Raw genomic sequence first — 10,161 nt, 5'->3', positions numbered from 1 at the left:
GGTGGAAGCTCTTTGTTCGTTTCCTGGCAGCCCAGACCAAAAATAATCACACATAAACTATATTAGTTACAACACTGCTTAGTGATCAGATTAGGCTTTTTATTAACTAACTCTTACATCTTAAATTAACCCATTTATATTAATCCATGTATTGCCACAAGATTTGTTGTTTACCAGTAAGGTTCTTCTGTGTCTGTCCCCAGCAGCGACATGACATCTCTTTGATTCTGTCTACTTTCTCCATATAGCTCTGTTTGGGTTTTCTGCCTGGCTTTACTCTATTAAGCCATTGGCCAAAAGCAGCTTCTTTATTAATCATGGAAATAAAACATACTCACATAAAACAGAGGTGAATCCCACATCACCTCCCTTTTCTGTCTAACTTAAAAAGACAGTTTTATTTTAACATGGTAAAATTACATATAGCAAGACAACTATCAAGTAAGAATTACAATTACAGTATTTATATCTACTTTATCTTTTATCACAACTAAGGAATTCTATATTTATAACTATATATTCTTCAACTCCATTAAAGACTCCAGAAGGATATAATATTACCTAAGTTAACAGGAAGTACACCGTAAGCAACTTCCAAAACTCTAGAATTGACAGAGACATCTCACTGCCTGGACAGTCACCCAAAGTTCTTCTGTAGCATTGGAGCATCCATCTTCAGCCTACAGGCTCGTAGTATCCAGCAGATTTTTCCATGAAGCAGGAAATCTGAAAGACTGCTTCACCTCTATTGGAAGTTTGTCAGTCACTTTCTTCTGTATCCTGCAGAATGTCTGGCAGACTCTTTTATGATGCAGGAAACCTGAAGGAATGTCTCACCTTTAGGCAAGTTCAACAATCATTTTTCTATGGGCCCTGTGTATCCAGTTCAAACAGCATAACCTCAAGCAGTCCAGGCAAGAGCAGTTTCTTGCTAAAATAGCAAGAAATATGAAATAGCTAAAATAGACTCCATAAGGAGTCTCTTCAATGTCCATCATCCTCTTGAGGTAGATTGGTGCTACCAGGAGCAGAGTGTCTCATCATGAAAAGTCCTAAGTTTTTAAAACATTTTAAATGCCATATTCTGTTAGTCTTTGAAAGGTTTGAAAAAATACCTAGCCATTTGAAATATATCTCTGTACATCTATAAAATCAAACTAATTGACTACAAGCTTGACTAATATATATATATATATACATACATACATATATATACATATATAATCTGTTAACCTGTTTTTTTTAAGTATACACTTTATTTTTTAATGAGCTGCACAATCACAATACCTTAATTAAGAGCAGAAATATACATATAAAAAATGGCATTAAATTTGTATCAATAAACTAAGATCCATACCAATTCATCTCTATAGCATATCCCCCTTTAAATGTAAATAAACATTAAACAGTCATTTACAGAATTTGGACATTGTTCTTTAGACTACTTCCTGCTGATTTGGGGCACTGTTAATCAGGTTTTCATGGGGTGTCCTGTGTGGTGGGTCCATCTCAGCCAGCAGTCCTGAAACTGTCATAGATATTAGACCATCTGGGCCACTGTTTCAGCAGGTCTTGTTTATCAAACCATATTAGATGATAAGGTATCCACAGCTTTCTATCCTCTGTGGTAAAAAGCAGAACCTCTTTTCCAAAGCAACATATCCTTAGAACCAAATTTTGTAGTAAAGATACCTTTAAAATATTTATGTTAGTTTAGCTTAACAGCCCATAAAATGAAATGTCTCTCTATACTTAGCTCATTCACAGTCAAAAAAATTAAATAAAACACAATAATATACATAATATAGACTCTCTGTGCATATTCCATCTTTACATGGCTTATTTTTCTTACTCTATTACTTTTTCTACAAGTTTAATATTTATATTTTATTATGCTTACTCCTTTAATCTATGACTGTCTGTACTCTTTTATATTGTAACTCTCTATACTCTTTTTCCTCTCTCAAGCCTATGTACATTTATCCAACACTGTGACTCATTTAGAGGTCCTCTCCATCTGAATTTGTCTTTATTGCATGCATACCTGTAATTATTATTTGATTAGGAATGTATTGTCTTTTCTTTTAAATGCTCAAAGGATTTGGCTAGGACCAACTCCATGGCCCTGCCTGTTGGCTCCACCCAGTCCAACATGGTGAAGGCATGTTCACTGCCTCTGAGAGCCATGAACATTGCCCCAGCTCCAGAGAGCAGGTCTATGTCTAATGTTAAACAATTTGTAACACACTACTCATAGACCCCATTTAAGTACTCATTAAATACTGAAACACATAGAGCTGTTCCTGCAACTAGCAAAAACCAGGAAGCCCTCCCCTAAAGAATCCACGCAGCCTTTGCTGCCAATGCTGAGTCAGGAAGACCTCTCTTAATGGAGCCATAGTGCCCCTGCTTGGTATCAGCAATCAGTGCCCATCTGAATAAAAAAAAAAGGCTACCAAGAAGCTGTGCTAAACTCTGTGTTTTTGTGTCTAGAGTTCCTTTTTAAAGCTCTCTCAGATTTTATGTGGATATAGTCAGCCCACGTTGGTGCACCAATCTCTGTAGGTGGAGGCTGTGTGTTTGTTTCCTGGCTGCCCAGACCCTGTGCTTTACCAGTAAGGTTCTCCGGTGTCTGTCTCCTCTAGCAGGGTACATGGAGTCTCTTTGACTCTGCATACTCTCTCTACACATCTCTGTTTGGATTTTCTGCCTTGGCCAAAAGAAGCTTCTTTATTAACCAATGGCAATAAAACATATTCACAGTATATAGAGGGGAATCCCACATCACCTGTATGTCTTAGTTAGGTTTCCTATTGCTATGAAGAGACACCATGACCACTACAACTCTTACAAAGGAAACCATTTAATTAAATGCTCTTCTTTCAATTCGAGTGTCTGCTGTTCTAGTGAGGCAGAGGAAAAGGAGAGGGTGAAAAAGTACTGTGGGAAAGAAATTAAGTTATGATTGCTTAATAAGGCATATCTAGGAATTAAAGAATTAATTACTTATTAAAATATCTAAGAAAATTATACTAAGGAGTAGGTTATAGGAGTCATTTGCATGGAATCCTGCTTGAGAGGCAAGAGAGTGCTAGGTGTCACGTAGAGATGGTTATGCAAATTTTATGGCAAGGAGCTGACTGAGAGTCAGTAGATGGAAAATTGTTAAGAAGCATCAAGGTGAAGGGGTCTGACTAAACAGACCTACAGGAATCTTGCTGTTGGCCCTGTGAGGAGACATAACCTGGGGCATTGGTGGAGAAAAGGGCTCTTTATCACACAGCGTTGGTTATCATAGAGTAAGGATGGAGGTTCATGCTAAACTGACTCGATAGCACTGTTGTCTGAAAGAGGATTACAAAGACTTGCATTGGCAGGCTTAGCACAAGATTTAGAGGTCTAAATTAAGAAGAGCCAAGTATAATTTAACAGATTTTCCATATAAACAGGTATCCCAATCACTTGCAGCAACAGTCATGACTTCCTTTCTCTGGCTTCTCATTACATCCGTAAACTTATGGGACACTATGAAAGCAGTGCTAAGAGGAAAGTTCATCGCACTAAGTGCCCACTTAAAGAAAACAGAGAAAGCACATATTGAAGACTTAACAGCCCACCTGAAAGCTCTAGAAAAAAAAGAAGCAGACTCACCTAGGAGGAGTAGAAGATTGGAAATAATCAAACTGAGGGCTGAAATCAACAAAATAGAAACACAGAAAACAATCCAAAGAATCAATGAAACAAAAAGCTGGTTCCTGGAGAAAATAAACAAGATTGATAAACCCCTATCCAAACTAATCAAACGGCAGAGAGAGAATACTCATTACATCCGTAAATGCTTCCCTTCCATTACAGATTCTGTAGATCAAATTTAGTCTTTCTCCACACTTGATAGTGTAAGAGAAACAGATATTGTATCTTCTTTTCCTACTTGGTTGGGAAACGTGTTCATGAAATAATGTACAGGGGAAAAATAATGTCTCTATGTATCACTTACTATTGTATTGCTGTAATGGAACACCATGACCAGGGCAATTTATAGAAAGAATTCTGGGCTTCTGATTCCATAGGATTAGGGTTCACAGCAAGAGTGGCAGCAGGGCAGACACATCAGCTAAAGCAGGGGCCGAGAGCTCACATCTTGAAACACGAACAAGAAGCAGAGAGCACACTAGAAACAAGTGCAAGGCTTTGGATGCTCACATCCCACACTTGGTGACATGTTTCCCCCCAGGAAAGCCAGGTCTCCCACAGCTACCCAAACCATGCCACGAACTGGGGACCAAATATATAGATGTCCAAGAATATGGTGACATCTCATTCAAACCAAAAACTATGTAATAAATATTATTTATCCTTAAAAAGTAAGAAAGTTGAACACATGATAATGGGACCTAATTAATTCCATTTAAGAAAAATTATGTTTTATTATGTATTTTAAATTTGGGGGAGGGCGTGTGTGTGGAGGTCAAGGAAGATGTACAGGAGTCAGGTTTCTACTTCCACTATCGAGTGACTTAAATTCAGGTCACTGGGTTTCCTGTAAGCTGTGTTTATAATGCAAGAGTAATCTTGCAGGCCCACCATTTATGTTATCAAATGGCTTTTTAAGGGGCTACTGCCACTGGACAATAGTTAAAATGGGAGCTTGCATGCAATATATGTGTCACTCAATGAAAAGAATGACAGGTTACATGGTGCTTCTTGGCACCAAATGAATCTCACTCAGAAAAATCTGTAAATTATGATATGTGCAAAAATGTGTGTATTATGATCCCATTTTTATCAAATAAGTAAAATAATATTCATTAAGAAATATTATTGTGGAAATGGAGAGATGATTGTTTTACCTGGAAAGGACTTCTATAACAAATGCATGTTTATATTAGTAAGGAAATCAAAATGATTTAGAACATTTCTGAACCTTGGGTTTTTTATTGAAAAAAGATTCTTCCCTCACGCAGTACATCCTGATCATAGTTTCCCTCCCTCTACTCCCCCCAACTTCCCCTACCTCATCTCTCCCAGATCCACTCCCCCTCCATTTCCTCTTCAGAAAAGAGCAGGCCTCCAAGAGATGACAGCCAAACAGGACAAAACAAGAGACAGTAAGACAAGACAAAAGTCCTCATATTGAGGTTGGACAGGAGAAAAAGAGTCCCCAAACAGACAGAAGAGTCAGAGACATACCTGCTCCCACTCATAGGCATCCCACAAAAACACGTAGGCCCTGAAGCAGCAAGCTTCAGTCTCTCTGAACCCATGAGAGCCCCGCTTAGTTGATTTGGTAGCCATGCTCTCCTGGAGACCTCTGTTTCTAGGTTCTGGGTTGCAGTAGCTAATGGTTACTGTTATATACTTATGATTTCTTCTACCTAAAACTGTCTTAAGTTCTCTCTATTTTACATTTTAACTTTAAAGTTCATGAAGTTTTAACACTGAGGTTCTTAACTTAAATTTCAGGATAGACACTAGGTTTCCATACAGCAGAACCCAGAGAGTAAAACTGAAGAAATTTCCATGTTTCTCATTTACCCCTTTCCATTAATTAACACAGCCTTTACAAATAATTCTGATATCATGAATCAGTTGCTAAAGACAGGAGAGGTCAAAGTATCTCTGCTCAAAAAGATTAGGCAAAGCCGGGCGGTGGTGGCACACGCCTTTAATCCCAGCACTCGGGAGGCAGAGGCAGGCGGATCTCTGTGAGTTCGAGACCAGCCTGGTCTACAAGAGCTAGTGCCAGGACAGGCTCCAAAGCTACAGAGAAACCCTGTCTCGAAAAACTAAAAAAAAAAAAAAAAAAAAAAAAAAAAAGATTAGGCAAGATGTGCAACCAGTGGAGGCTTCACAGGAGACCTCACCCCTTCCTTTCATCCCCTGTCCCACCCAAGGCTTTGACCTTGACCATCTCTGTTTCAAGACAGCCTTTCTCTAATTATTCTCTTTATTTAAAATCTCTTATTTAATTTTGATTTATGTGTGTGTGCATTTTGCCTTCACTATTTGTGTGTCCAGTGCTCAAAGGGAGAAGAAGAGAGTATTGGATTCCCTGGAATTAGAGTTAAAGATTGTTGGGGGCCACAGGAGGATCATGGAAGCTGAACTTGGGTCTCCTATAAGACCAGCAAATACTCTTAACTACAGAGTTATCACTCTAGTCCCTCTCCTAAGAGTTTTTTCTGAAACCCATCTGGATTCCACCCATATGCTAAGGAAGCTTCCTAGGGTCTGTATTCCTACCAACAGACATTAGACTTGAAAATACTGACTTATACAAATCCAGGATATGTTTCTTATTCAAAGTTAAAAGCATGGTTATGTTGAAAATCCATTCAAAATTGTCTGGAAACACATGCTTCTTAAAAACCCACAAGCAAAATAGAGGGGTGCTAAGTGAACCTAGGACTCAAGGCTCATTCCTTAGCATCCTCTACAAGAGGCCTTTGCGATCTCCCCCATAGCTGACCGTGACAACACATCACTCCATCCTCCAGGACAGGGTGGAATCAAATTTCTGAAAACATCTGGACTGATAGAGCCTGGGGCCCAAGGCTGTCATCTGCACAGACAGTCATAAAGACATTAGGATTGTTGGGTGGGGCTTTGAGGCCAGAGATTGGGGGATTTAAAGACAGACGGTGTGCAGCTGGGCTACATTCTGGATGCCCAGAAACCACTGAGGAGCTGTCAGTGAAGTGCACAAGTACAGCATTGGACATCTCAGGTGAGCCCTGGCTCTGCCAAAGTAGACTGGGAACTGGGGGAGAGCCCTGGAGAGACACCCTGGAAAATGAGGCAGACCCATCATGAATGAGGATGACTCCTTACACTTAGGAGTCTTGGTGAGAAGCAGGGGAGGATGAGTGGAGGATGGAACAAGTCAACCAGGCACCTCAGGCATCTAGCTTTGTGTTGGATCCCTGTGAATACAAGTCTAGCCTGGTCACAGGGAGTATCATTTGTCCCTTGCACAATGGCAGCCTAGTACTTCCCATTCTGATAGATTACCTATTCCCATATCAAAACAAGTTAAAACTTTGGTCTCTTCTGGCCTGTACAGACAGAACACCAAGCAGCATGGCCCTAACCAGGCATCTTCTTGGGAAGGTAAACTGAAGAATGCGAAGTCTGGCTAAGAGTGGTCTCCTCTTTACTCCATGCATACTAGTGGCTCTGCCTTCCAGTGACATGTCCTTGTGAACCCCTTCCTCTGTGAGGCAGTAAGCAGAGACTCAGGGGGCACAGAGACAACTGTGAGTCAGAGGAAGAAGTAGATGTTGTCGTTCCTAGGTTCTCAAGAAAGGAGAGGTTAGACTGTTATTATTCAGGAGGGAGGGTCCAAGACATAGGGTAACTCCTGCAATGCAACAAGCTGGAAGAAGATGTTCAGTGTCCCTCAGCTATTGAAGTTACCATACTCTGTACAAATCCTAGGTCTTCTCTGCCTTGTGTCCTTAGTTTCAGTTTTAACTTTGGAATCATGGAGTATATGAACATCTGCCTGATAACTGAAGCTCATACATCTTGCTGTTTCCAGGCCTGCAGCCATGAGCAGCTACTAAAGTTGGTGGTCTAACAAATACCTCCATATGTTTTCTTCAACAAATCGCATCCTTATACTTTTACATATTGCTTAGGTAAATACTTGGAAGAGTTCAAACAGTCTTGATCGACCATTGGATCTCAGTAAAGAAGAAAACGTTTTAGTAACTTTGAAATACGTAGACTGGGGATTTCTCCCTTTTTCCTCCAGGCACTTGAGACATGAATCCTGCTGTCTTCCTAGTCATCCTGTGCTTGGCAGTGGCCTCAGCTGCTGAATCCCCTGATGTCACTCTGGAGGTCAAAGATCAAGAGGCGAAGATAACAATTGAGAAGCCGGTTGGTAACATGGAAACTGTCCAAAAGGATGTCAGAACTAGTTCTTTTTCATTGGAATACATAGGAATAAAGGAGGTCATAGAGGTCAACCATGACCAAGGAACTGTTTAAAGTTGTGTACTATGAACACAGGGTGGCTTCCATTGCTGAAATACAGGGTATGGAGCGTGGCTGGCTGTAGTGTTCTGAGATCCCTCTCCTGGTTTCTCTTTATCTGTCACAGCAAGCCCAATTGGTTGGCTTGTGTTTGGACATAATATGAAGGAAACACTGTCACTTATGTCATTTCTAGGTTGAAGAAGAACAGAGCAGAGTGATGTGGGAGGAGTTTATGAAGAAGATTGAACAGGGCAATAAGGAAAATAGCCTGGAGGATGACAATGTCAACCCTCATGTGAATGATGGCCTGGTGAGTGTGGCTTAGACGGCTTAGCTCTGTGCTTCTTCACTTCACACTTTTATAGTTAGTCTGTTGGTTTACAATGTTTTATTTACTTTTTCCATGAAGATTCCAGAAGAATTCAAGAAAGAGAAGAATGAACTTTTATTCACAATGTTTGAAGATGAAGAAAATACCCAAACACAGCCAGTTGACGATTTTGAGGATTGGTCAGGGAGTGGTGATGCCATTCCTGTCCAGGATCAGGTATAATGGTCACATTCCCATTCTGTTGACAGAGATTTCTGTCCCGCCTGATCCCACAGCCATTCATTCCCAAAGACACAGAGGTTGCCCTATAAGCACAGGCTTTCTTATTAACTAACTTTTACATCTTACATTAACCCATAATTCTTTTCTGAGTTCACCATGTGGCTTGGTACCTTTAGCAGTGACACATTCTCATCTTGCTTCCTCTGAGTCTGGGTGATAACTGTAGACTGAGCCCTTCCTCTTCCGAGAATTTTCCTGTTCTGGTTACCCCGCCTATACTTCCTGCCTGGCTACTGGCCACTCAGCATTTTGGTAAACGAATACAAGTGACAGATCTTTAGAGTACAAGACCATTGTCCCACAGCATCACCCTGTGGAACTGGAGTCCTCACTCATGTCAGCTGTGGAACAACACACAGCTCACTATTGGACTAAGTGTTCTGCCCTGTGGATTGTGGCTAGAGGTGATAACTGCTTGTGGGTGACAACCTTCTCCTGCTCAGGGTAGATGTTCTGCTTCATGAGCTTTAAACATGGCTGGTGCCCTTGAAGGGCGGGTGCTCCCGGGGAGGAACTGTGACAAACCCACCTTGCTGCAGTCTTTCTCTTTTTTTTCCATTTTTTTATTGAGAAAAGGAAAAAAAAAAACAAGTTTCCACCTCCTCCCAGCCTCCCATTTCCCTCCCCCTCCTCCCACCCTTCTTCCCCTCCTCCCACCCTTCTCCCCCTCCCCCAACTCCTCTCCCCCTCCCTCTCCAGTCCAAAGAGCAGTCAGGGTTCCCTGCCCTGTGGTAAGTCCTAGGTCCTCTCATGCAATGTGTGCTTTGCTTCCAGCCAGAGTAACATGGATGGCAATGTAAAGTAGCCAAGGAGTGAAGCGACCACTGTGCCTTTGTCTCAGAGCCTTCTGCCCCAAGATGTGAGCTGCCTGATGGTGAGGAAGAAGGTCTGAAGTGAGGGAAGGGAGCAGAGCAGAAGGGAACTCAACATCACAGGATCCAACACTCAAATCCCTTCAGAGCCACACTGTGGTGTGAACTCCAAGGCATGATCACACTAAAATAAAAAAACCTTACAAACACTTTAACCCATGTTCTCAGTTCCTTTATATTAATTATTCTCAGAATGACTTTTAGATATAACTTTTAAAAAGAACAAGTAAAGCTATGTCTTTAAAATAAAGTTTTATTTAAAATGCACTATCCTGGTTTCTATTTTTGTGTAAATTAAATTTTAATTAATTCATTTGTTTTACATACCAACCACAGTTTCTCCTCCCTCTTCTCCTCTCGTTCTCTCCTTCCACCTCCCTCCTACTTACTACCATCCACTCCTGCTCCATCTCCATTCAGAAAATATAATGCCTTCCATGCCAATCGAGAAAGCATGGCATATCTAGCTGAGGCAGGCGCAACCTTTTCCCCCTTGCATCAAGGCTAGGCAAGGCATCCCACTATAGCTAATATTTTCCAAAGAGCTAGCTCATGTGTCAGGGACGGGTTCTGCTCCCACTGCTAAGGGTCCTAGAAAAGACCATGATACACAACTGTCACCCAGATGCAGAGGGCCTTAGTTGATCCCAAGCCATATTCCTAGCTGTGCAGAGTCTGTGAGCTCCCACTAGC

This window comes from Microtus oregoni, unplaced genomic scaffold, assembly GCF_018167655.1.
Source record: "Microtus oregoni isolate MIOR12 unplaced genomic scaffold, Mior012 000105F_ref0000443, whole genome shotgun sequence".
Taxonomy (NCBI): domain Eukaryota; kingdom Metazoa; phylum Chordata; class Mammalia; order Rodentia; family Cricetidae; genus Microtus; species Microtus oregoni.
Note: the sequence above shows the minus strand (reverse complement) of the source record.